Source organism: Microcaecilia unicolor, chromosome 7 (genome assembly GCF_901765095.1).
Source record: "Microcaecilia unicolor chromosome 7, aMicUni1.1, whole genome shotgun sequence".
In the NCBI taxonomy this organism is placed as follows: Eukaryota; Metazoa; Chordata; class Amphibia; order Gymnophiona; family Siphonopidae; genus Microcaecilia; species Microcaecilia unicolor.
Window position 1 is genome coordinate 90791557 of NC_044037.1, and position 25467 is coordinate 90817023.

Here is a 25467-nt window from a genome sequence, read left to right on the forward strand (position 1 = left end):
ACTAGATTTCTAAATATGTTTTCCCACAGGCACAAAATAGGGCAACACCTGCAATAAATTAGGCCTTTACATGTGTGCAAACACACTGCAAGTATAATATTATTACTAGGATTATGAAATTAAGTTTTGACACACTGCAAGAAACCTTATTTTTATTTCTGTTCATTAACCGTGAAACGCCACTATGTACAGAGACCATCTGATAAAGTAGACTCTGGCCCTCGACAGTTTATGCCTCAATAAATTGGTTAGTCTATAAGAGGCCACCTGGCTCTGTCAGTTTCTCTCCACCAGGTTAACATGGTCATCCCTTTTAAAGTTTTCACAGAGCTATGCTGTACATTATTTTTTTATTTTATTGGGGTTTATTAACCACCTTTATGAAGAGATTCACCCAAGGCGGTGTACAGCAGGTACAGTTTAAAATAAAACTTACAATTTTGCTAACAGCAAACAATAGTAAAAAAAATCAAGTATAAACATAAATATAATAAATGAGGTAAACTTGAAGAAAACAGTAAATTGAAATCTAGAACTACCATGAAACAGTATGAAAAATATGCACATGTAACAGCACTGGAATTCAACTACCAGAGATATAATATAATGTTAGCATAATATTAATGATACAAGTAATTTATTTATTTATTTATTTGTTACATTTGTATCCCACATTTCCCACCTATTTGCAGGCTCAATGTAGCTTACATTGTACCAGATTGGCGATTGCGGACTCCGGTGTAAACAAATACATAATGAAGTCGTGGTAAGATAAAGTTCATGTGGTATTGCCACATAAGGGATTCATAGCTGGAAGGGTTGTGTCATGTCTATTTTTTTTTTTTTGTTTTTTGCAGAGATCAGGCATTTATGTTGGATTGGTGGGGTATGCCATTTTAAACAGGTAAGTTTTTAGTGTTCTCCGGAAGTGTAGATGGTCGTACGTGGTTTTCAAGGCTTTTGGTAGTGCGTTCCATATATTTCTAGGTGTACAAACTATATAGGTACAAAATGATCATAATACCACTTTTAGTCTCCTAGAGGCCCTTTTACTAAAGTGTGTTAAGCACTGTAAACACGTGAATTAGCATGCACTATTACTGCTCGAGTGTTGTAACTATGGTGGCATGATAATTAGAGTGCTCTAATTTGTACATTAACAGCATGACGGGTTTGGAGGCAGGGACTAGATGTGGACCTGCATCCTGACGTTAGAGCATGCATTAGAACATTTATATCCAACAATACAAAAATAACCATTTGCTAAGGGTTTACCCCAGTATTTAATGGGTGCTTAAGGGGAGAGCTTGTTATTTGCTCCCAGCATTGTGCTGTTCTCCAGCTGTTTCTGCTGTTAGCTCTGGTTAAACTATGCTGACTTTTGACCCCTTGACTAAATCAGTGCTTATCAAGCAAATCAGTGCTTATCAAGCTATGCCTGGAGGACTCTAACCAGTTGGGTTTCCATGAAGTCCACAATGAATATGCATGAGATCTGCCTATAATGAAGGCAAGCAAAAGAAGCCCAACTGAAAGGAACAAAACAAACTATCTATCTATCTATCTATCTATCTATCTATCTATCTATCTATCTATCTATCTATCTATCTATCTATCTACATGTGTGTGTGTATGTTGGACCACCAATATGAGCTTATTAAAACATGATGATGGGCTGTATAGAGATGTAACCAGCAGAAGAAGGGAGGTGTTAATGTCCCTGTACAAGTCGTTGGTGAGGCCCCACCTTGAGTACTGTGTTCAGTTTGAGGCCATATCTTGCTAAGGATGTAAAAAGACTTGAAGCGGTGCAAAGAAAAGCTACAAAAATGGTATGGGATTTGCATTACAAGACTATGAGGAGAGACTTACTGACCTCCTGTAGGAAAGGAGAAACAGGGGTGATATGATACAGATGTTAAAATATTTGAAAGGTATTAATCCGCAAACAAACCTTTTCCAGAGACGGGAAGGCAGTAGAACTAGAAGACATGAATAGAAGTTAAAAGGGGGCAGACTCAGGAAAAATGTCAGGAAGTATTTTTTCATGGAGAGGGTGGTGGATACTTGGAATGCCCTCCTACTTGAGGTAGTGGAGATGAAAACGGTAACGGAATTCAAAAATGCGTGGAATAAACACAAAGGAATCCTGTTCAGAAGGAATGGATCCACAGAAGCTTAGCGGAGATTGGGTGGCAATACTGGTAATTGGGAAACAAAGCTAGTGCTGGGCAAACTTTTATGGTCTGTGCCCTGAAAATGGCAAGGACAAATCAAGGTCAGGTATACATATAAAGTAGCACATACAATGAGTTCATCTTGTTGGCAGACTGGATGGACTGTATTTAACTTTCTTCTATCACTTCTGCTCTTCATGAGAATTCACATATACCTCCCAATTTTTTAAAAGTCAACAAAAAATTGTGCACGCAAATTTGGGCATGCAATTTAATTAATGAGCCAATTAGCACCAATAATTGGCTTTTTAACAAGCAATTATTGGCACTAATTAGATTTAATTGGCATTGGTGTGCATAAATTTAGGTGCAGGATCCACGCCTAAATTTTACATGCGATCTGAAAAAGGGGGCATGAAAATGGGAGGGGCATGAGTGTAATGGAAGCGTTTCTACAATTAACACACAGTTTCACGTAAAGGAATGTCAGTGTGCACAGGAGGAGCAAGAAGAAAGAAGAGCAGGGCAGTGAACGCGCTGCACCGGAGACCGGCGCTGAAGAAGGCTTCAGCTGGCAGGGGTTGGGGACCCCATCCAGCCAAACCAGGGGCCGGACGAAATTTGCGTGACCCCAGGCCCCTGTGGTCCCCCCCCCCCCCCCGTAGCTACGCCACTGTTATAGAAGCATGACAGCAGATAAAGGCCACATGGTCCATCCAGTCTGCCCATCCTCTGTAACACCTAACTCTTCCTTTTCCTAAGCGATCTCACATGCTTATCCTATGCCTTTTTAAATTCTGACACTGTCCTTGACTGTACAACTCCACCGGGAGGCCATTCCATGCCTCCACCACCCTTTCTGTGAAATAATACTTTCTTAGATTACTTCTAAGCCTATTCTCTCTTAACTTCATCATACGCCCCCTCGTTCCAGAGCTTTCCTTCAGTCGAAAAAGGATCACTTCCTATACTTTAATGCCTTTGAGATATTTAAACATCTCTATCATATCTCCACTCTCCCTCTTCTCTTCCAGCGTATACATGTTGAGGTTCATAAGCTTGTCCCTATATTTTTTGGGTTCAAGATTGCGTACTAATTTTGTAGCCGCCCTCTGAACCGACTCCATCATGTTTATATCATAAAATGTTTATAGCTTAAAATGGAATACTGCAGGACACACTCAGGTGTCCTGCAGTAACTGCCAAATGTGCACATACTAATTGTGTGCTAAAAATTGTATTTATGTTTTTGGGAGGGGGTGTGACTAGGGATGGAGAGTGGGCATTCCTATGCTAACCAGTTAGTGCAGCTATACTAGAATGTGCTAACTGGTTAGCGCACAGATACCACGTGAGCCCGTACTGCCTAGAAAATAGGTGGTGGTAAGTGGTCATGTGGTTAGTCTTTTAATGGCTGTGCACTAATGGCCAGTCCAGGGGCATAGCCAGACTTCTGCAGGAGGGGGGTCCAGAGCCCAAGGTGAGGGGGGCACATTTTAGCCCCCCCCCCAGTGCCGCTGACCCCCCACCGCCACCACCAACTTTGACCCCCCTCGCGCCAACCCTTTCAACCTCCTCTTCCTGCCGCCGCCAACCATCCCCCGCCGCCGTCGACTACCTTTGCTGGCGGGGGTCCCCAACCCCCGCCAGCCGAAGTCCTCTTCTCCGGTGCGGCCACGTTGCTGATCTGCAAGAGCAGGCTTCTGTTTTTGTGAGTCTGAGGTCCTGCACGTATGATCAGCAACGCTGCTGTGCAGGCTTCTGTTTCTGTGAGTCTGACGTCCTGCATGTACGATCAGCAATGTGGCCACGCAGGCTTCTGTTTCTGTGAGTCTGATGTCCTGCACGTACAAGCAGGACATCAGACTCACAGAAACAGAAGACTGCCCTTCCAGATCAGCAACGCAGCCATGCCGGAGAAGAGGACTTCGGCTAGTGGGGGTTGGGGACCCCCGCCAGCAAAGGTACCCGATGGCGGCGGGGGGAGGGTTGGCGGTGGGGGGCCAAAAGGGGTTGGCAGCGGGGGGCCAGGGCCAAATCTACGGGGGCCCATGCCCCCGTGGCCCCATGTAGCTATGCCCCTGATGGCCACACTAATGCATGGCCATTATACAAAAAATACCAAAACACCATTTTTACTTCTGTAATAAAAATGTCCTTAATGCATGGGAAAAACTTGTGTAAGGGCATGCTAAAGGCCACGTTTTACCACACCTTTGTTAAAGCACCCCTAATAAAATATAAACATAATCTTAAAAAATAAAATCAAAATTAAAAAAAAGGACATTATTTACTTATCTTTGTGACCAAAAGTGTTTTCTTCGCTTTGCTGTGATGGTATCAAATACATCTTCAGTGTAAAAATACTCCTACATCATCCATGTTTCTCCCTACTATGAGGGCTGTCTCAGGGAGAGCACACTTGAAGATTCAAAGACACTGTTTTCTTATGAATATATTTTTTTCACAGCAAGCAAGCACAGTCCAACGTTTGTAAATTCAACTATCAAAAGATGCCAACATTGGACAGTGCCTGCTTGCAGCAGCGGCTATGTAAAAGGGACTCTTTGTTCTTTATAATAGTCTCTACTATTTTGACTGCACATACATCAGGTTCACCAGTTTCTAATTACCTGGGTCACCTCTGGAAACCTTTTTGTACCTGTATATACTATGCAGTGGCGTAGCTATGGGGGGGGAGGCAATGGGGGCCTAGGCCGCCCCAAACTGGATCTGTGCCCCTGGTTTGGCTGGCGGGGGTCTCCAAACCCCATCAACTGAAGCGTTTTTTTCCAGTGCTGGTATCCAGTGCCACCGTATTTCCTGTCCTGCTCTCTCTTCCCCTCAAATCTGGCATGCTAATTTTAGTGAACGTGAGCATGCGTGCATGCTCAATGTCATTTAAACGAGCATGCTGGACATGAAGTGAATCGCTTGTTTACTCTTTCCAAAAATATAAAAAAAATAGAAGGTATGCAATGAAGCTACTAAGTAGTAAATTTAAAACAAATTTGAATATTTCTTTGCTCAATATGTAATTAAGCTCTGAAATTTGTTGCCAGAAAATGTGATAAAAGCAGTCAGTTTAGCAGGGTTTAAAAAAGATTTGGTCAAGTAGGTTGACTTGGGAAAATCCACTGCTTATTCCTCGAAAAAGCATCATAAAATCTGCTTTACTTGTTCGGGATTTTGCTAGGTACTTGCAACCTAGATTGACCACTGTCAGATGCAGAATACTGGGCTTGATGGACTTTCGGTCTGTCCCAGAAGGAGTTGCTTATGTACTAACCAGTGAAATGCAAAAACTGCACATCAGTGCACGGAAAACATCCACTTGCCATTGTTAGGGAAAAAATTACACTATATGCTAATACCACAGAAAGATCATTTTGTGGTTCCAGCAGTCCTCCATCTAAATAGTGAAGATCAAGATGATACTGTACTAACATCTACCTCTTGCCCAATTAGTGAGCTCCATCTACTATACTCTAGGCAATGTTAATATTGACAAATGTATTTATAGACAGTAAACAATAAGCAAACAACAACATGCTCATCCTATATAATAATTTGTACCTCCAACGTTCTCTGGCTGGCTGGCTGGGTTCGTAACATCTTCTGACATCAGCAAGCCTCCAGTGTTCCCTTCCCTCTCACTGTCACGCCCTTGCTTAACAACGTAATGACATCAGAGGAGGGCGGAACAGTGAGAGGGAAGGGAATGCTGGAAGCAAGCTGATATCCAGGATGTTACGAATGGAACAGAAGTCAGCCAGCCAGCTAGCCAGAGAACGTTCAGGTACAAATCGCTGGACATGGAAGGAAGGAGAGAATCGCGGGACATCGAGGGGAGGACAGGGCAGGGCAGAGGAGAATCGATGGACATGAATGGGATGGGAGGAGAGGAGAGAATCGCGGGATACGTATGGGAGGGCAGGGAAGAGGAGAATCGCTGGACATGGAGGGCATAGGATGGGAGGGAAGGGAAGAATTGCTGGACATGGAGGGAAGGGCAGGGGGAGAGAGAAAAAAATGCTTAAACAAGAGCCTTCCTAGGGCCCATTTCATTGTTGACGAAACGGGCTTGGTTCCACTAGTAAGGTCCATAAACATAATCTCATGCAGTAAAAACCACTATAGGGTGCTAACCAGGCTCAAGCCTGTGTCTCCAGTACTCTGTTCAGGCTGTTTAAGGCTGCAGTGCTCAGCAGCTGAGAGGGGGTGATATATTTCATCGCTTGTGGTATAATTTGGTGTTTTCTGTTCACTCACCTGCACTATTCAGGCTTTATTCATAGCAAGTGCAATGCTACAGAAGACAAGAGTTGTTCCTGCAATAGCATTCACTAGCTGAATCACTGCATAAGAATTTTGGAGACTTCTAGAAACCAGCCACACTTACATGTCTGAGTTTGTAATTGCTGATCTGCACATAGGTCTAGGCCCACCTGACCATGGTAGGACCGCATACACAATCAGGAGAAACCTGTTGCTGCAGTCCCTTGGTTAAAATATAATCCCAAAAACTAATTCAGGTAGAAGGAAACCCACAATGCACAAAGAAGTGATTGTTGGCCTAGTAAATACAGTTCTACGTAAAATGGTGATGATAAAATATTTATCCACAAAAAAACATAGGGGGCCTTTTACTAAAGCTTAGCTCAAGTTATCTGTAGCAGGGCCCACAGGAATAAAATGGACCCTGCTGCAGTTAACTCGAGCTAAGCTTAAGTAAAAAAAAAAAAAAAAAACCTTAGATGGTCAGTAGAAAATTTGGAGCTGGTAATCCCAGTTCTAGCTCATTCTAGATCTGCCATAACTCATCTTTTAGGTTTAACCGATGAATGGGAAAGAGCTGGTAATGGAGGACTATGATGGATTGTTCCATTCCTCCAGAATCTGTAGGGGGCTCCTGAGAGTTTTAAGGACCAGGGTCCACTACTTCAGATGCATCTGACGAAGTGGAACCTGGTTCTAAAAAGCTCATCTACTATAATAAAACTCACCCTCAACGTTCTGAGGACACTGACGTCAGTGAAGCCAAGCCACTGACTTCAGTTCCTTCAGGTTCGAAGGTTCGTGGTGGTGAAGCCACCGGGCCCCGCCCTCGCGTCAAACGTTATGACATTGAGGGCGGAGCAAACGTTGAGGGTGAGTTTTATTACTGTACCTGTGCTCCCCCCTCACGTCAAAACGCGATGACGTCGAGGGTGGCCCAGGAAAATCGCCACCCACACAGAGCTACGACAACGCTAACAACAGCGGCGGCGCACGAACCAGCTACAAAGGCGACGAGCCACGGGGCGGCCCAGGAAAATCGCCACTGTTCTCCATATGTGAGTCACCCCCCCCCCAAAAAAAAAAAAAGATAGCGCCCGTTTCATTGCTCTGAGAAACGGGCCTTCTTTCCTAGTGTCTCAATAAATTGGTTACTCTAAGTGAGGTCGTATTATAATTTGTGTTTAAAAAGTAATTTGAATTAAATCTAAGTGTGCTGAATTTAAATATATTGATGAGCACACAGCTACATTTACTGAATTCCCAAATATAGAGAACAGTCTATAAAGTACCACTTGCCTCTGTCAATTTTCTTACGGCTACCCCGTTTAAAGTTAGCATGGTAATTTCATGTTTTGATGCACCAAATGGATGGCAGCATTGATTGTGTAACTTTTATTTCATGTGTAGATTCTAGGTCAGTGAGACTGTGCCTGGTCTCTCAGCACTCATCTCTCAGCAGAGGTATTATGTGCGTGGCTCACACCCTGCAGGACTCTGCAAGTTATAGAGCTCAATGAAAGCGTCTTGGCAGACTGTCTCATGGCTTTTCTGCTTTACAGTGTATACAGTTCAATCCAGCGGAAACCAGACAAGGGCTTCGGTGTCTAATTACAAACATCCCTCATGTGTTGTTACATTCTGTACCCAACAGCAGGGTTGGGCAGGTTGACATATTATTTTTCTAAGTAATTAAGAACCTTTCTTTTTGGACTTGTTCACTGTGCAGGTGTTTCCATAAGTAACTCCTGGCTGGAGATGCCTATTGACTTTATGGTTAAGCAAGCCTGCATTTGTCTCATTCTAAGCCTGGTCTTGTAGTCCTATTTTTCTCAGGAAAATTAGAATCAGAGATGCACCAAAGTAAAAGTGAGACATGCACAGCCTATTCAGAAGACATGGAATAAATTGTTAGCCTATCCCTTGCCAAAGATCTGTATGAGGAGCTGGGCAGTTACATTCTCTAGGTACAACAACAGTGAAAACAGAGGTTGCATTCATTTCACTATGAAAAGACCTATGCAATAAAGCTCATGCTAAAACACTTTTTAGCTTGGCAGTCGATAAAATACATACATGCATATTAAAATGTGTAGTGGGCATCCCGATCACAAGGTGATCTGTGGCTGGATTTGCACCCCAGGTCCACCACACAACACTTATATCATCCCAGTCCTCTCCCCACTTCAATCTCAGCATGACATTTCTCCAAGGGAGCAGGTTCTCTCTGGGGGGAAGGGATTTCTCTTCAAGTCACTGGCGTAGAAGTATCTCCAAAAGATAACTCAGAGATGGATATCAGGTGCTGTAATTCTCTTTATTGAAATCAAGTCTAAAACCAATGCTGCACTCTTTTGAGGCTTTACAACATTGATTAAATGCTTTATTACTCCATACTCTTCCTCCATCTGGGTCTGTGATTCCCTGGAAAAATACTTAGTGTTGGGGGTAAAAGCCTCCTAATCCTTTCTGAGTTGAACACACAGTCTCTCCTTCCTGAGATCCACTTCCACACAGACTCGTCCAAAGAGGATTAATCTAGTACACTGTTTTCGAAAGAGAAGGATGCTCATCTTTCAACATAAATCAGAAGATGGGCATCCTTCTCATAGGGTCATCCAAATTGGTATAATCGAAAGCTGATTTTGGATGTCCCCAACTGCTTTCCGTCGCAGGGATGGCCAAAGTTCAAGGGGGCGTATCGGAGGTGTAGCAAAGGTGGAACTTGGGCATGCCTCGACCCATAATGGAAAAAAAGTGCGTCCCTGACAAGCACTTGGACGACTTTACCTGGTCGTGTTTTTCTTACAACCAAGGCACAAAAAGGTGCCCAAAATGACCAGATGACCACTGGAGAGAATCGGAGATGACCTCCCCTTACTCCCCCAGTGGTCACTAAACTCCTCCCACCCTAAAAAAATATTTTTTTGTCAGCATCTATGCCAGCCTCAGATGTCATACTCAGGTTCGTGACAGCAGTATGCAGGTCCCTGGAGCAGTTTTAGTGGGTGCAATGCACTTCAGAGAGGCGGACCCAGGCCCATTCCCCTACCTGTTATGTTTGTGGAGGAAACAGCGAGCCCTTCAAAACCCACCACAAACCCACTGTACCCACATCTAGGTGCCCCCCTTCACCCGTAAGGGCTATGGTAGCGGTGTACAGTTGTGGGTAGTGGGTTTGGGGGGGGGGGTTGGGGGCTCAGCATACAAGGTAAGGGAGCTATGTTCCTGGGAGCAATTTATGAAGTCCACTGCAGTGCCCCCTAGGGTGCCCGGTTGGTGTCCTGGCATGTCAGGGGGACCAGTGCACTACAAATGCTGGCTCCTCCCACGACCAAAGGGCTTGCATTTGGTCATTTCTGAGATGGATGTCCTTGGTTTCCATTATCGCCGAAAATCAGAAACGACCATCTCTAGGGACGACCTAAGTTTCACGATTTGGACGTCCCTGACCGTATTATCGAAACAAAAGATGGCTGTCCATCTTGCTTCGATAATACGGGTTTCCCCTCCCCTCCATCGGGATGTTTTGCGAGGACGTCCTCAACAAAACTTGGGCGTCCCTTTCAATTATGCCTCTCTGCACCTCCTTTGTAATTCAGCTCTTGAGTAGGGCTTCTCTTTCCATGGTCCTGTCGGATTAAACTTCTGCTCCACTCTTCAAATAAATAGCAGGCAGAAAGGTGGTTAAAATCTCAGTGATGTCACTGTCATGGCCCTGGCAAGAGCTGGGCTCTACAGAAATGCAGTTTTCAAGGAGGAAACCTGAACCACACTCTCTCAATCCACCACCACCACACATTTACCAAGGGTCTCTGACTTACATAAGGATAGGCATCCCAGAAGAGGGATGCTGTAAGCAGATGGTATTTACCTCCTCTCTATTCTGACCTGGCATGGCCTGGGTACAGGATCATATAGGATTAGTGAGGATCTTGCAAGGATCTTTACACTTGCATTAACATTCCATGCAACAAATTTTACCTGATATTTACTAACATTGCCCTCAAAAGTATGGTCATTAACACAATAAAGTGCAGTGTGAATGCTAGCTGCCTCATAAAGATCATTCCCCCCTCCCAAGAGTTAGGGGATAAAATTATCCTGCTGTCACTGTTGGCCCAATAATATATGATACCTTAGGTGAACCTTCAGTCATATGCCCTGCCCAGGGTAGCTCAAAGACTTTCCCCCCTCATGTCAAGCATCTCCCCTTCTCTTCCCTCCCCCCGCCCCACCAGGTGTCCAGCATCTCCCCTTCCCTACCTACCCTTCCCAAGGTGTCAAGCATCTCTCCTTGCCTACCCCTTTAAGATGTCCAGCATTTCCCCTTTCTTTCCCCTGTCCTTTCCACTTGTATCAAATCCAGGGCCTTTTTTGAGGGGGTACTTGGGGGTACTGAGTACCGGCACATTTTCATTGGCTGCTAAAATTGACCCATGGTCCCCAAGTTTAAATGAAAGAGCTCAAGCTCTACACACCAATTCTGCCTTGTCATAGATTCTGTGACTGGTTGCAGGGGGCCTGGCTATTGAGGGGTGGGTCCCTTAGTGATCACCCCACCCCCTGAAGGGTGGCCTGTCATTTGAGTACCGGCACCTTTTTCGCTAGAAAATATGCACTGATTCTAATCAAATAGCAAACGAAGAATTTCAGTGTTATGGCCAAAATGCAAACCATGTTGGTACTGATCCAGGACACCGTCATCATCAATGAAGCTTTGGAGCTATAATAGGGCAATTTTCTCAACTGGTTTTCCTAGAAAAGGTAGGCTTGGAGTTAACTGTTAATTACTCAACATCAAAGGATCAAGCTTAGTCTTTTTAAAAACTGATCTGACACTTGCTTCAATACATAAGGCATAATGCTCACTAAGAAGGAAAATTCTCTAGCTACATCACTCATTGCTTGAAATGTAATGATAGGCACAGAGGCTAAAGCACACTACACATATGCCCTGGCATGCAACACCTGTATTATTGTAGGTTAATCTACTGGACAACCCACTGTTACCTGGTTATCACCTCACAGTGTAAGCTCATCAGCTATAATCCACCAGCACTTATTGATTAGGGAATGCTAGAGTAAGAGCTGTCAGATGTTCTTCCTTGTCCTTTTCTCTTCTGCTGCAAGCTCCTCACTTATTCTTTCTTTTCAGGAAGGCATCATACATGACCTCCAGTGCTTTCCTGTTTTCCACAGGTGATTAACCTTAAGAAATCCATGCACACTACAAGCAGACCACATGCTTTATAGCCTTCTAAAAATTTATGTATACACCCCTGGATTCTATACATGGTGCGGCGAGTAGCATGCATTAAATTGTGCACATGGGCAACTTACACATGCTACTCAATTGAGTAATCAGCCAATCAGTAATGATAATTGGCCAATAACAACCATTTATCACTAATTAGCAATAATTAGAATTTACCCCTGCTTTCTTTTTAGGCATATTCTAAAAAGAGGCACGTGTAAATCCTAACGCATGTAGCTTAAAAGGAGGCATGGCCATCAGAGGATTGTTGGTGTGTTGAGGACATTCCTCAGGTCTATGCACTTTGTTATAGAATTCAGGGGCACGTACTTACATTTAGGCGCAGGTATTTACACCAGGTTTTTACTGGTGTAAATGGCCATGCCTCAATGTAGGTGAATTCCCATGGCCTTTGCATTATTCTATAAAGTGCGCCTTAATGTAGATGCACTTTATAGAACAGCGCTATGTGTATCATTCAGATGTGCCTACATTTTTAGATGGGATTTACAGAATCTAGCCCACAATGTACAACTTTCTTACCTGTGGTATACTTCTAGTACTAATATTAGAGCTGGACAAATCTGGAGTCTTTGTAGGCTGTGATTACTGGAGAGACAAGATCACTCTTTCAAGTTCCTGAAATAAGACAATGTGTGAATAATTTCATGATCTCTGTCTTCCTTTCTTGATACGAAAATTTGCTTATGCCCAAGATTTGGGAGAATCTTTTCATAAAGGTGGTTAATAAATCCTAAATAAATACTAACCATTGGCAGGCCAGTTTTAAAATGCTTGATGATATCACATCAAACTCTGACCTACCTAAAAATTCACTTGTTCTGCAGTGATCTGAATTGGCCAGTTTCTCTACAGGAATTAAAAAGCAAATGATTTATTAGTATTGTTAGATTTTTTATTTTTATTTTTGTTACATTTGTACCCCGCACTTTCCCACTCATGGCAGGCTCAATGCGGCTTACATGGGGCAATGGAGGGTTAAGTGACTTGCCCAGAGTCACAAGGAGCTGCCTGTGCCTGAAGTGGGACACATGAATATGTGAGTCAGGAATTAGGGGATAGGTTATTCTGTTTGTACTTGCTTACAGATGCACCCACTCTGCAGCACCTCCAGGGTCAGCATTAGGAGCAGACCTGATAAGTCTCTTGCATTGAGTGGAAGACTCAAACATTGAAGGGCTATCTCCCGCCTAAAATCAGGAATCTCCTGTGGAAAGCAGAAGACTCGGAAGTCACCACTTAGCTCTTTTCCTGTGTGCCCTCGACCACAAGCATTTTCAAATCTCATAGCCAACACTGTGAGATTAACAGGCAGGAACTGGCGGCTGCAAGATTTGAAGCTGTTCAGAGTCTGAGAATGGAGTAGAGGCAGGGCATAGGCTGCCTCTACTCCAGAATAGGAGCTGGGTTGGAAGGTCGAATAAAAATCTCCTACTGAACTACCCGTTGCATCTCTGTATGGGGTGGAAACCAGAGTAATTACCCTTAGCCTCTATGTCACTGAGGGTCCCAAGCCTACCTCAATGTGAAGATGACATAGCCTGAAGGTGGTCTTCCCAGTTTCTGCCTTGGACCCCCTCCATATATTCCTTTTCTAAACATTTACTCAACAGGCAAGCTCCTCTTATCTACACCCTTGTCCCCCATTGCTAAATCTTGACTCTGTGCCTTCTAGCTTACTGTGCCAAGCACCTGGAATAACTTTTCTAAACATGTATTCCATGCACCTTCTCTTGCCAGATTCTAATTCATTCTGAAAACACACTTTCTTGAGGCTACCTTTATAATATCAGCCTAATTGTTCTCCCATATGACTTCTATAAATCACTTGCACATTACTTCTTCATGTAGATTCTCAGGAGGAGTCACTCTGCAGCTGGCCTGGCCCTACTATTTTAACTCAAAGACATCCCCCTCCCATATGTTTAGTCTGTGCTCTGTCTATGTGTCTTAATTAAATAGTAAACTTCCAGAAGCAAGAACTTTCTATTATATATGTCAGTAAATCACTGTATAAAATTATGTATGTACAGCAATATTTGTAGCCAAAATTTGAATGGAATTGGAAAGAAAAGCCTCTACACCCTGGTCTAGCCTCTCCTTCTATCCCAGTGGCAACTAGGCTACACTAGAAACAGAGGGTTTTCTCTAATTATGGCTGCTGCTGTGTGGGCTCCTTGCTCCAGCCCCGCCCTTTCTGTCCTCTTTTTATTTGTTGTGGGGATAAAAGGGCAAGAGCCACATCTACTACATGAAAAAACATATGAGGCCCTAGTTTCCCGTACTAGGTTCCAATATTTCCCCAGTGGGTAGCATATTGGAATAGAGGCATAGCTGTGCTACCTTATATGGCAAAGAAAAAATGGGGGGGCAACCAATCAAATTCCAACTCAAGGGTAGCTTATTTATTTAAAAGGAAAAAAAAAACCACAAATGTGCAACAAAAGCTAAAGTGGTTCTTCTTATTGACAATCAACTTGTTAAATTCAATAGACTCTTTTTGAATTCAGTAGACTCAACACAGTCCTGTGTTTTGGCGCTTGCCTCAGAAGTCATAAACAATTCAGTCTAGTTGATAATGCAGTAAGGCTCAATGCACAGAACAAATGTAGAAAGGCATCTGACATTAAAGCTATCCACAAACAGCAATGTTCATTGAGCGTTATTGCAATTTCCCTGATGGATTGCTTTTTCCAAAAGTGACAAAGAGATTTACAATATATAATAAAAACAAGAAAGGGTTAAAAGTCCACCAAATATTTAAAGGAAAGGAGGGAGGGAGAGAGAGCAAATCAAAGAAGAATAAAAACAAATTACTAGTAGTATAGACAACCGCAGAAGTCAGTGAATCCGAGGCAGACTACCTGGATCTAGGTAGATAGGAAACGCTTTCTCAAAGAGGTGAGTCTTAAGGAGGGTTTTAAATTTAAGGTACTAGACGAATAGGGGCAGGAAGGGAATTCCACAGTGAAGGGGCAAGCCAGAAAAAATACTTGGGTACGAGTGGATTCATAAAGGGGGAAATGCATGTGTAAATCCAAATTAGTGCCAGTTATCTTTAAGAATTGATTGTCAAGGCCAATTAATTCATACTTAATAACTTGCTAGCTAATTTAGTTGTATGTACATCTTGAATCTGCACCAACATTTAGGCACCATGTATAAAATCTGTATATCAGGGAGATTTTAGTTAAAGTAGTGAGGCCAATTCCTAGGAATGAGATCTAAGGAGTTTGGGGGAATTTACTCATTCTTTTTCAATAGAATCCCAAGGAAAGTTACATTCAGGTCTTTCTCTGCCTCCAGAGGACATAGTCTAAGTTTTGTACCTGAGGTGATGGAAAGTTACATGATTTACCCAAGGTCACAAGGAATATAGAGAGTCCTAGCAATAGTCCTCAGAGATAAAATGATTTGCCTGATATGTCTAGGCCTGCAAATAGGTGGGAAAATGTGGGGTACAAATGTAACAAATAAATAAATAAAATACTAGTGGGATTTGAACTCTGGTTCCCTTCCTTTTAGGCCCCTGTTCTAATCACTAGGCTTTTCTTCTATCAGTGAGAATTCAAGCAAGGTGTTATATAAGAAGGCCATCTGCAGAAACAATTAGGTTCATGTTTTAAAAGCAGGTTCAAAGAGATGTGCTTTTAGGCTGGATTTAATCCTGACAAGAAAGAGATCACAGTGCATATGTTCCAGAAGGTTACTTCAGGCGCTTGGCACAGCAAGCTAGAAGGTGTGTAGTTGAGATTTAGCAACAAAGGAGAAAAAACAAGAGCAGCTTGCCCTTAAAGTTTGGGAAAAGGAGTGGATGTGAAAATGAGAGGTAATGAGGCACTGCAGAGTGAAGGCACTTGAAGGCAAGCACAGGAGGTCAACGAGGAGGCTAAAATGGGCCAGGACTGGGACAGGGCTAGGTCAGGATGGGATGGGGGCAAGTTAAAACCCATGGGGTGGGAGGTAACACATGTCAGCAGTAAATGGACAGTGGGAGCACTTTTGAACACAGCAGGGAAGGATCCCTTCACTGTGTCACTCTGATGCAGTTGTACCATCTGCTTCCCCCCAGTACCTTTGTCACTGATGGTAATAAGTATACTGAATACACTCCAGGAAATAATGTGCCAAAAAAAAAAATCAAAATAATGAATTCAAATAATACAGCATATTAAACAGAACAGTATGAGCAGAATACTGGAAATATATGCAGGTATTTTAGCACCTGACTTCCAGTCGGTCCTAGTTCTCTAGTCCAATGTCTTCCTGTTGGTCATTTGCCTATCAATGATTACTAGACTTCAGATCTGCTGACCTTTAGTTTATTTACCAAAATTGCTCGTTTTGCCCAGCCCTTTAGATGATGGATTAAGGGAGTTCTAGCCCTTAATCCCCCATTGCTAATTTCCCCTCCAAATTGTATATAATTAAGTATTGCAACCTCCATTGTTAATAAACAACATATCCACACGTGGGTTTGTAAAATGACAGGCATACATGTGTAAGTGCGACACTACACATGTATCTTTTGAAATACCAATATACATGTATGAATGCTGAGGTTCTTCCACGTATATCTTTGTAAAATGGCTGCTCCTGTATTTTACAAAAGGTTCTGTGTTGGCAGATCCTTTTCTAGAATACTTCCGGAACTGTATATGTTCCGACTTGGACATGTCAATTCCAATTTCTCTGTGTTATCCAAAATGTACTTGCACACGTTCACTGGCAGCCAGTAAATATATAGGACTGAATTCTATAAATGGCACCTAAAAATTAGATGGGTGCACAAAAATGGGTGTGAATATTAACATGCAATTCAGTAAAAAATGCCATTGATTCCTCAACTATTATTGAATAGAGTTAGAAATATCTGCTCTGATCTCAAACACTGTGCATAAATTCTGTGCTTATCAGCACCCACTTACAAATCTGCTCGAATTTTATGCATGATACCTCTGCCTAACATCTTGGTGCTGACATCATCATGTTGACATTGGCGTGAAATGCACAATGATGTCATCTGAGAAAAGATGGCAACTGTCAGAAGGCAACCAAACTTTAGTGACTAGGACACACTGAGGGGCATAATTGAACGGCGCCGGCCAAATTGATGGCCGGTCATCTTCGGGGCCGGCGCCGTAAGCGGGCGGAGCCAAGCATATTTTCAAAATATGCTTTGCGCCGGCCAAATCACTCGCCGGGTTTAGAGAAGGATCGCCGGGTTTATATGAGATGGACAGCTTCATTTATCAGCCATAATGGAAACCGGGCCTGACCATCTCAAATCCGGAGAAATGCAAGGCATTTGGCCTTGGGAGGAGCCAGCATTTGTAGTGCACTGGCCCCCCTCACATGCCAGGACACCAACTGGGCACCCAAGAGGGGCACTTAAAAAATGAAAAACAAACAAAAAGCTTCCAGGTGCATAGCACCTTTACCTTGTGTGCTGAGCCCCCCAATGCCCCCAAAACCCACTCGCCACAACTCTACATCATTACCATAGCCCTAAGAGGTGAAGGGGGGCACCTACATGTGGGTACAGTGGGTTTGGGTTTTTTTTGGAGGGTTCTACATTAACCACCACAAGTGGAACAGGTAGAGGGGGATGGGCCTGGGTCCACCTGCCTGAAGTGCACTGCACCCACTAAAAACTGCTCCAGGGACCTGCATACTGCTGTCAAGGAGCTGGGTATGACATTTGAAGCTGGCATACAGGCTGGCAAAAAAAGTGGTTTTTTTGGGTGGGAGGTGCTATTAAACACTGTCGCCAGTTTATTAAGATAAGTGCTGTGCTGTGCTATATTACACTTTTTGGGAACAATTATGAAACACTGCATAAAATATATGCTATAATTTAAAAAAATCAGGGTGATCTAATGACGATTTGCACCGCAACCATTTTCCTCAATATGAAGAAAGAACAAGATGTTCTAATGGTTTGAGTTGCATTAATTTCTGATGATCCCCCAAAAAAACGTATTTACAAAAAAACGTATAATTCACTATTGTTGCAGATTCTGTAGTTGATTGTCCTGCTGTAATATTAATGTTTGGGACACTGTATATATTTTAGTTATATCTAAGTACCCACATTTACTATCTTTTGGTCTATTAATTGGATTTTTCATATATTCCTATGGGCATCTCTAGCATTTAGTGCATGCTAATCATTAGCGTACGCTAAAAATGCTACCGCGCCTTTGTAAAAGACCCCCTTAGTTATGTTTTGATAAATGAGAGATCTGTATGAAACAAAGGGCCCTGTTTATTAAGCTGTGCTAGAGGCGTGCTAGTGTTTTTAGCACGTGAAAAACATTAATGTCCGCTAACCATGCAGATGCCCATAATATTCCTATGGGCATCTACACAGTTAGCGTGTGCTAATTTTTAGCACTAGCGCACCTTAGTAAACAGAGCCCAAAATATTTATTTTTATTATTTATTATTTTGACTTATAAAACCACTTGTCCCTGAAAGATGCTCAAACAACAGTATAATTTATTTGTGCTTCTGACTCAAGGTATGTAGAGGGGGGTCTGAGGGGTGGGATTTCACTAAACCACCAGGACCAGTGTTCACTAGGGGGGGGGGAGGTTGGTGGGCCCACTGGACCACCAGGGTATTTTTGGGTGGGGGGTTGGGAGGTCAAATCGGTGGGCCCGCTGGACTTCCAGGCTATTATTTTTGGAGGGTCAGGAGGGATCGCTGAACCACCAGGGATATTTTTTAGGTGGTGGAGGGTTGGGAAGGGTCTGCTGGACCACCAGGGATTTTTGTGCATTGGAGGGAGGCTCAGGCTCAGGGAAGGGTTTGGGGTAGAGGGCCAGGTGTGATTTTTCTTTCAGTGCCTGTGCCAACTGTGGTTTTCTGTTCTTATTGCAACTCTATCAGTATGTACAATATTATTAGTTCATTGATATATCCATCATTATATACAGTTATTCTATAATTGGTAGCCACTATAGTATATTATTTCAATATTGCTGTACTCTATACATTGAATTCTAATCTAATCTGTAAACCACATTGAACTCGAGCCTATTTTCAGGATAATGTGGGATATAAATGTCATAATAATAATAATAATCAGCACTTAGCCACTGACAGGAAAGTTAGCATGGAACATTACCAAGAGGTCTTGAGCTGTCGGTAGTTCCTAGTCCTTAGAGCTGGGATTTTCCCTGTGCTCTTTCTCTGTGCATTGCATGGAATTGCTAATGAGCTCATTTTAATACTAGTGAGCTCATTAGCATGGGACATTCCATGCACAGTAGAGCAGTGGCTGAAAGCCTCTGTGCATTACCCACAAAATTACATTTCATTTAGACTGGTTCTGCCCAAATGGTACCTACCCCAGGGCCACATGAACAACATTTGTTTACTAGTAGTTTTGGGGGAAAACCCTTTAAAAATTGTGCTTTGGATTATAAAAACTTGCTTTACATTAAAAACAAAATCTGAAATAGATCTAAAGTTTGATGAAATTTGCATTGAATAATTTCAAAAACGGGAAACAAAATTTTCACATCTGCTTCTGATTTCTTACAAAAGGGTAGGGATTAAAAGTGAAGCCCAGGGAATGAAAGTGACTTGCTCAGTATCAGAGGGTTAGTGGCAGAGCTGGGATTAGAAGAGAAACACAGAATGAGAAAGTGATTTCTAGAGGCACAGCTGGAGGGGGTAGTCCCTGGCAAAGCTGGGATTAACACTCAGACAAAGGGATATGAGGGAAACAATTTTCAAAAGCTATTTACCCTGGTAAACAGGTTATTCAAAATCTGCCCACCCTGCAGGTGGGTAAAAAGTACATGTGGGCAACAACATAAAATGCAAATTTACACATGTGAAAGGTAGATGGGCTGAAAGGCAGGTTAGTTTGGGCCTAGTGTGGATTTAGGCTTAGGTAATAAAGGCAACTGCCTAGGATGCCAAATTATGAAAATGTCAAAATACCTGGGCCTAAAAAGGGCCTGTTCTCCTTGCTTTAGGGACATGAGCTTCAAAAAATTCTGTTGTGACATTCTAACCTCCTTTGCTTCCACTCTCTCCAGTCTTGCCTACAGAATTAAATCTGGCCCTGGTTTGGGGGAGGCGATAACATATGTTGTTTTGCATTTTGTGTTTCTTGTTCAAGGAAAAGGCACCGAAAGCAGGTGTAAATTTCTGTTGCTGTGTGTTTCCTAGGTAAGTATTTCCCATTGAGCAGGGCCACCGAGAGGGGAGAGCAGAGAAGCAAGATTCACCTGGGCCTAGCCTCCAACGGTGACCCTGAACCGGCAGCATAGGTAAGATCCAGCAAGCAACTTTCCCTCCCTTCCAAATCCCCCTGCCCCCACCCACCCTGTCCTCTACTTGCCTGGAGTCACTGAATGACAGGCAGCTGTGATAGAGAGAGATTGCTGTGCTGGCCACAGGTCCTTCTTCCTGCCCCAACCTACTTCCTGTAAAGTAACTTTCTGTTTCCGCATAGGTGGGACGTGGGAGGAAAAAGGACCCGGGACTGGCAGAGTAGTTTCTCTTGATCACTGCTACCTACCATTCAATGACTCCAGGAAGTAGGGGGCGGGGAGCATCAGTGGTGGCAAGCCCCTTAATATTGTTTGCCCCAGGCCCGACTTTATCTCTTGGCTACCCTGCCATTGAGAACTGGTACAAAGCCCACCGGGAAAAGTAACTGCAAAATTTGACTCAAAATGCAGAGTTTTATAAATTACCCCTAAACTTGCTTGTCCCAAGGCTACACAGATGAGAGCTAAGATCCCAGTTCCTCTGACATGGTCTGTGTTCAAACCAGCAAATCCCAGAAAAAGTATTTTCATCTGAAAGCAAAACATGTAGTGCTATCAAAATATTTTCAAGCAGAGTGGCACGCTTGTTTGTATGAGCATGAAAGGACTTTGACACGCTTCCTTGAAGCGTGAAGGGCATTAAAGCAAATATGTATGAATGACGACATACACAGGGAGTATGCTGAAATCCTTAGGGTTGTGGCCCTTTGTACTGTAATCCTCCTAAGCCCAATTTAGCACGTACAAACATATCCACTTCAGGATCCAAGAGCTACTGCAACTCTCACTCCTTTTATGAGTCTACGGACATATTTAGAGAACTCATCAGAAAGGAAGGATCTTGGTATCCTAGAAGTTAGTGATTAGACCCTCAAAGGAATAAGTATGGAAGCGTGGCTCAAATCCCACTGCTGCTCCTTGTGATTTTAGGCAAGTCACTTAATCCTCCATTTCCTCAGATACAAACTTAGATTATAAACCCAGCAGGGAAATATTTACTGTACCTTAATATAACTCAGCTGGAATTACTATTAAAAAAGGTGTGAGCTAAATCTATATAAATAATAATATAGTTTTAGTAATATCTTGCAATTTGCAACTATTTTTTCTCCATTGTGTTCAGCACAGTTGTGGATGGACTTAAAACCTGGGAGTTCCACAGTGCAATGGCTAATGTTCATTTATTCAGTTATAGGAATAGATGACTAAGGAGTTTCTCCTGCATTTTGGCTAAGGCTAATTGCTTAGTGATAGTGCATCAGGCCTTTTGGAGTTCTAACAGAATGTGGCAGGATCAGTCAATCCTGGAAATAAGCATCAACCATTTCTAGGTTATCAGACTTGACAATGTGCCTTTGACAAAGATATTCCAGGGGTCTAAAGTGTTCATCCGACACCCTGTACATCAGAATTCTTGTCTTGGTTATTGCGGACTGGCAGAGGCCTGAGGAGTTTCTCTTAGGCCTTCTGCAAAGCATAGGCGTGCTACAGAATGTCAGTTACCATTTGGTTAATTTAGCTCAATTTCAGTTTTTTAGGTAAGTGTTGTGAAAAGTGAAAGTGCCTGTTCTCGAAGGCATGTCCATCTGTCTGCCTGTCAATCTATATAGATATGTTTGTGCCTGTGCTCGCTCCCCAGGTAGTCATATGCTTACTCATTTGCACACGTGCACTCCACCCAGTTTAACAGTCTTACACACATAGAAACATCAGGGTCAATATTCATCGTGATTTAAGTGACCAGAAATTGCTCCTGGCCAGTTAAATCATCTCGTTGGGGCTAACTGGTCAGTTTCAGTGGCTCTTAGCCAGTTAACTCAGCTGAAAGTAGCAGGTTAGCGCCAAATTCAAAACCTGCAATTTTGGGGGCATTCCAAGACAGAGTCAGCACTTGGCTAGTTAAGCGCAGATATTCAGAAGTTAACCAGCCAGGTTAACCACATAAGCCGCATTGAGCCTGCCATGAGTGGGAAAGCGCGGGGTACAAATGTAATAAAAATAAATAGGACTGCATAAAAGTCAATCCTATCTTTATGCAGTAATCCATGGCCGATTAAGTGCTGAATATCACAATTAACTGGCTATCCTGCTTATTTTCGAACGAGAAGGCCGGCCATCTTCCAACACAAATCGGGAGATGGCCAGCCATCTCCTGAAGCCGGCGAAATCGGTATAATTGAAAGCCGATTTTCGCTGGCTTCAACTGCTTTCCATCGCAGGGCCGGTCAAAGTTCAAGGGGGCGTTTTGGCAGGGTATGGAAGGCGGGATGGGGGTGTGGTTACGAGATGGCTGGCTTCGGCCGATAATGGAAAAAAGAAGGCCGGCTCTGATGAGCACTTCGCCGGCTTCACTTGGTCCATTTATTTTTAGGACCAAACCTCAAAAAAGTGCCCCAACTGAGCAGATGACCACCGGAGGGAATCGGGGATGACCTCCCCTTACTCCCCCAGTGGTCACCAACCCTCTCCCACCCAAAAAAAATTTAAAAATAATGAAATATCATACCCAGCTCCATGACAGCAGTATGCAGGTCCCTGGAGCAGTTTTTAAGTGGGTGCAGTGCACTTCAGGCAGGTGAACCCAGGCCCATACCCCCCCTACCTGTTACACTTGTGGTGGTAAATGTGAGCCCTCCAAACCCCCCCAAACCCCACTGTACCCACATGTAGGTGCCCCCTTCACCCCTTAGGGCTATGGTAGTGTTGTACAGTTGTGGATTTGGGGGGGGGGATTTGGGGGGCTCAGCACCAAAGGTAAGGGAGGTATGCACCTGGGAGCAATTTTTGAAGTCCACTGCAGTGCCCCCTAGGGTACCCGGTTGGTGTCCTGGCATGTGAGGGGGACCAGTGCACTACAAATGCTGGCTCCTCCCATGACCAAATGCCTTGGATTTGGCCGGGTTTGAGATGGCCGCCATTAGTTTCCAATATCGGCAAAAACCAATGGCGGCGATCTCTAACGCCGGCCCAAATGTTGAGATTTGGCCAGCCCCGACCGTATTATCGAATCAAAAGATGGTCGGCCATCTTGTTTTGATTATACAGTCGGGTATGCCACTTTCCGGGGCCGGCCTTAGAGATTGCCGCCCATATAGATGGCCGGCCCCATTCGATTATGCCCCTCTATGTGTTAGCCGGCTCCACAAACTCTGAAATTCAATGTCAGTGCATTGAATTTCCGGGTTTAGCTCTGGTGGCAGTCAGCAAAATGCTGATTGCTGCCACTGAATGTTGGGCCTGTAGAAAATAAGACAGCAGATAAAGACAGAGATCCTGTCTGCCCATTCACACCAGCTACTAAGATCTAAGATCTCTTCCTCTCCTTTAGAGATCCTCTGTGCTTGTCCCATGCTGTCTTGAGTTCAGATGCAGTCCTTAAATCTACCACCATTGGAAAGTCATTCCATGCATCTGCCCGAATCTCTCCAAGATTAGTCCTGAGGCCACTCATTTATACATATGTATCATACATGCAGTGACCCTACTTATGTAACTATTTATAAACACATAAGTACATAAGTACATAAGTAATGCCACACTGGGAAAAGACCAAGGGTCCATCGAGCCCAGCATCCTGTCCACGACAGCGGCCAATCCAGGCCAAGGGCACCTGGCAAGCTTCCCAAACGTACAAACATTCTATACATGTTATTCCCGGAATTGTGGATTTTTCCCAAGTCCATTTAGTAGCGGTTTATGGACCTGTCCTTTAGGAAACCGTCTAACCCCTTTTTAAACTCTGCCAAGCTAACCGCCTTCACCACGTTCTCCGGCAATGAATTCCAGAGTTTACTTACGCGTTAGGTGAAGAAAAAGTTTCTCCAATTTGTTTTAAATTTACTACACTGTAGTTTCATCGCATGCCCCCTAGTCCTAGTATTTTTGGAAAGCGTGAACAGACGCTTCACATCTACCTGTTCCACTCCACTCATTATTTTATATACCTCTATCATGTCTCCCCTCAGCCGTCTCTTCTCCAAGCTGAAAAGCCCTAGTCTCCTTAGTCTTGATGCTTTAATTTATTCAGAAAGTCTGTGATGCCTTGTATGAAGCTGTTTGTCTTGTGCACCAAGGGTTTAAGAATCACCCAAGTTCGGACATTTCCTCTGTAAGTGTGCCAATACCAGATATGATTGGTCTGAAAAGATTTCCAGGTTTAACCCTCCATTGCCCTCCACAAAATTAAATTGTGAGCCCTCCAGGGACAGAGAAATACCAAGTGTACCTGAATGCAACTCACCTTGAGCTACTAATGAAAAAATGTGTGAACAAAATCCAAATAAATAATTAAATCTAGAATGTGCTCACAGAAGGATAGTAAGAGTATAAGAACATAAGTGTTGCCATACTGAGACATAATGAAGGCCCATCAAGCCCAGTATTCTGTTTCCAACAGTGGTCAATCCAGGTCACAAGTATCTGGCAAAATCCCAGAACAGTAAAACAGATTTTTTGCTGCTTACACTAGAAATAAATAGTGGATTTTCCCAAGTCCATCTTAATAATGGCTTATGGACTTTGCTTTTAGGAAATTATCCAAACCTTTTTTAAACCCTGCAAAGCTAACTACTTTTACCACATTCTTTGGTAATGAATTCCAGAGTTTAATTATAGTTTGAGTGAAATATTTTCTCCAGTTTGTTTAAATTTACCATTTAGTAGCTTCATTGTGTGCTCCCTATTGTTTTTGGAAAGAGTAGACGAGCAATTCCCATCTACCCGTTCCACTCCACTCCACTCAGAATCATATCTCCCCTCAGCTGTCTCTTTTCCAAGCTGAAGAGCCCTACCCACTTTAGCCTTTCCTCATAGGGAAGTTGTTTCATCCCCTTTATCATTTTCGTTGCTCTTCTTTGTACCTTTTCTAATTCCACTATTTCTTTATTTGAGATGCAGTGTCCAGAATTGCACACAGTATTCGAGGTGTGGTCGCACCTTGGAGCAATACAAAGGCATTATAACATTCTCAGTTATGTTTTCCATTCCTTTCCTAATAATTCCTAAGATTCTATTTGCTGTTTTAGATGCCACTAGACACTGAGCAGAGGGTTTCAATGTATCACACCTAGATCTTTTCCTTGCTTGCTCACATTAAACGTCATCTGCCATTTGAATGCCCAGTCTCTCATTCTCTTAAGGTCCTCTTGCAATTTTTCACAATCCTCTTGTGATTTAACAACTTTGAATAACTTTTTTGTCATCAGCAAATTTAATTACCTCACTAGGTATTCCCATCTCTAGATCATTTATAGATGTTAATGTTGGTCAGTCCCTCCCGCCTGGGTGCGATATGAGAGAAAAACTGAGCCCCGGTTTGCCAGATGTTTGTAGCCGTGGCAGCTTTACCAGAACTCAGTACCCAGGAGTGAGGTAAGGACAACAAAAACTAACCTCGTCTCCTACTTCTGAAGCGGGAGAGGAATTTAAACTAATTTCAAGATTT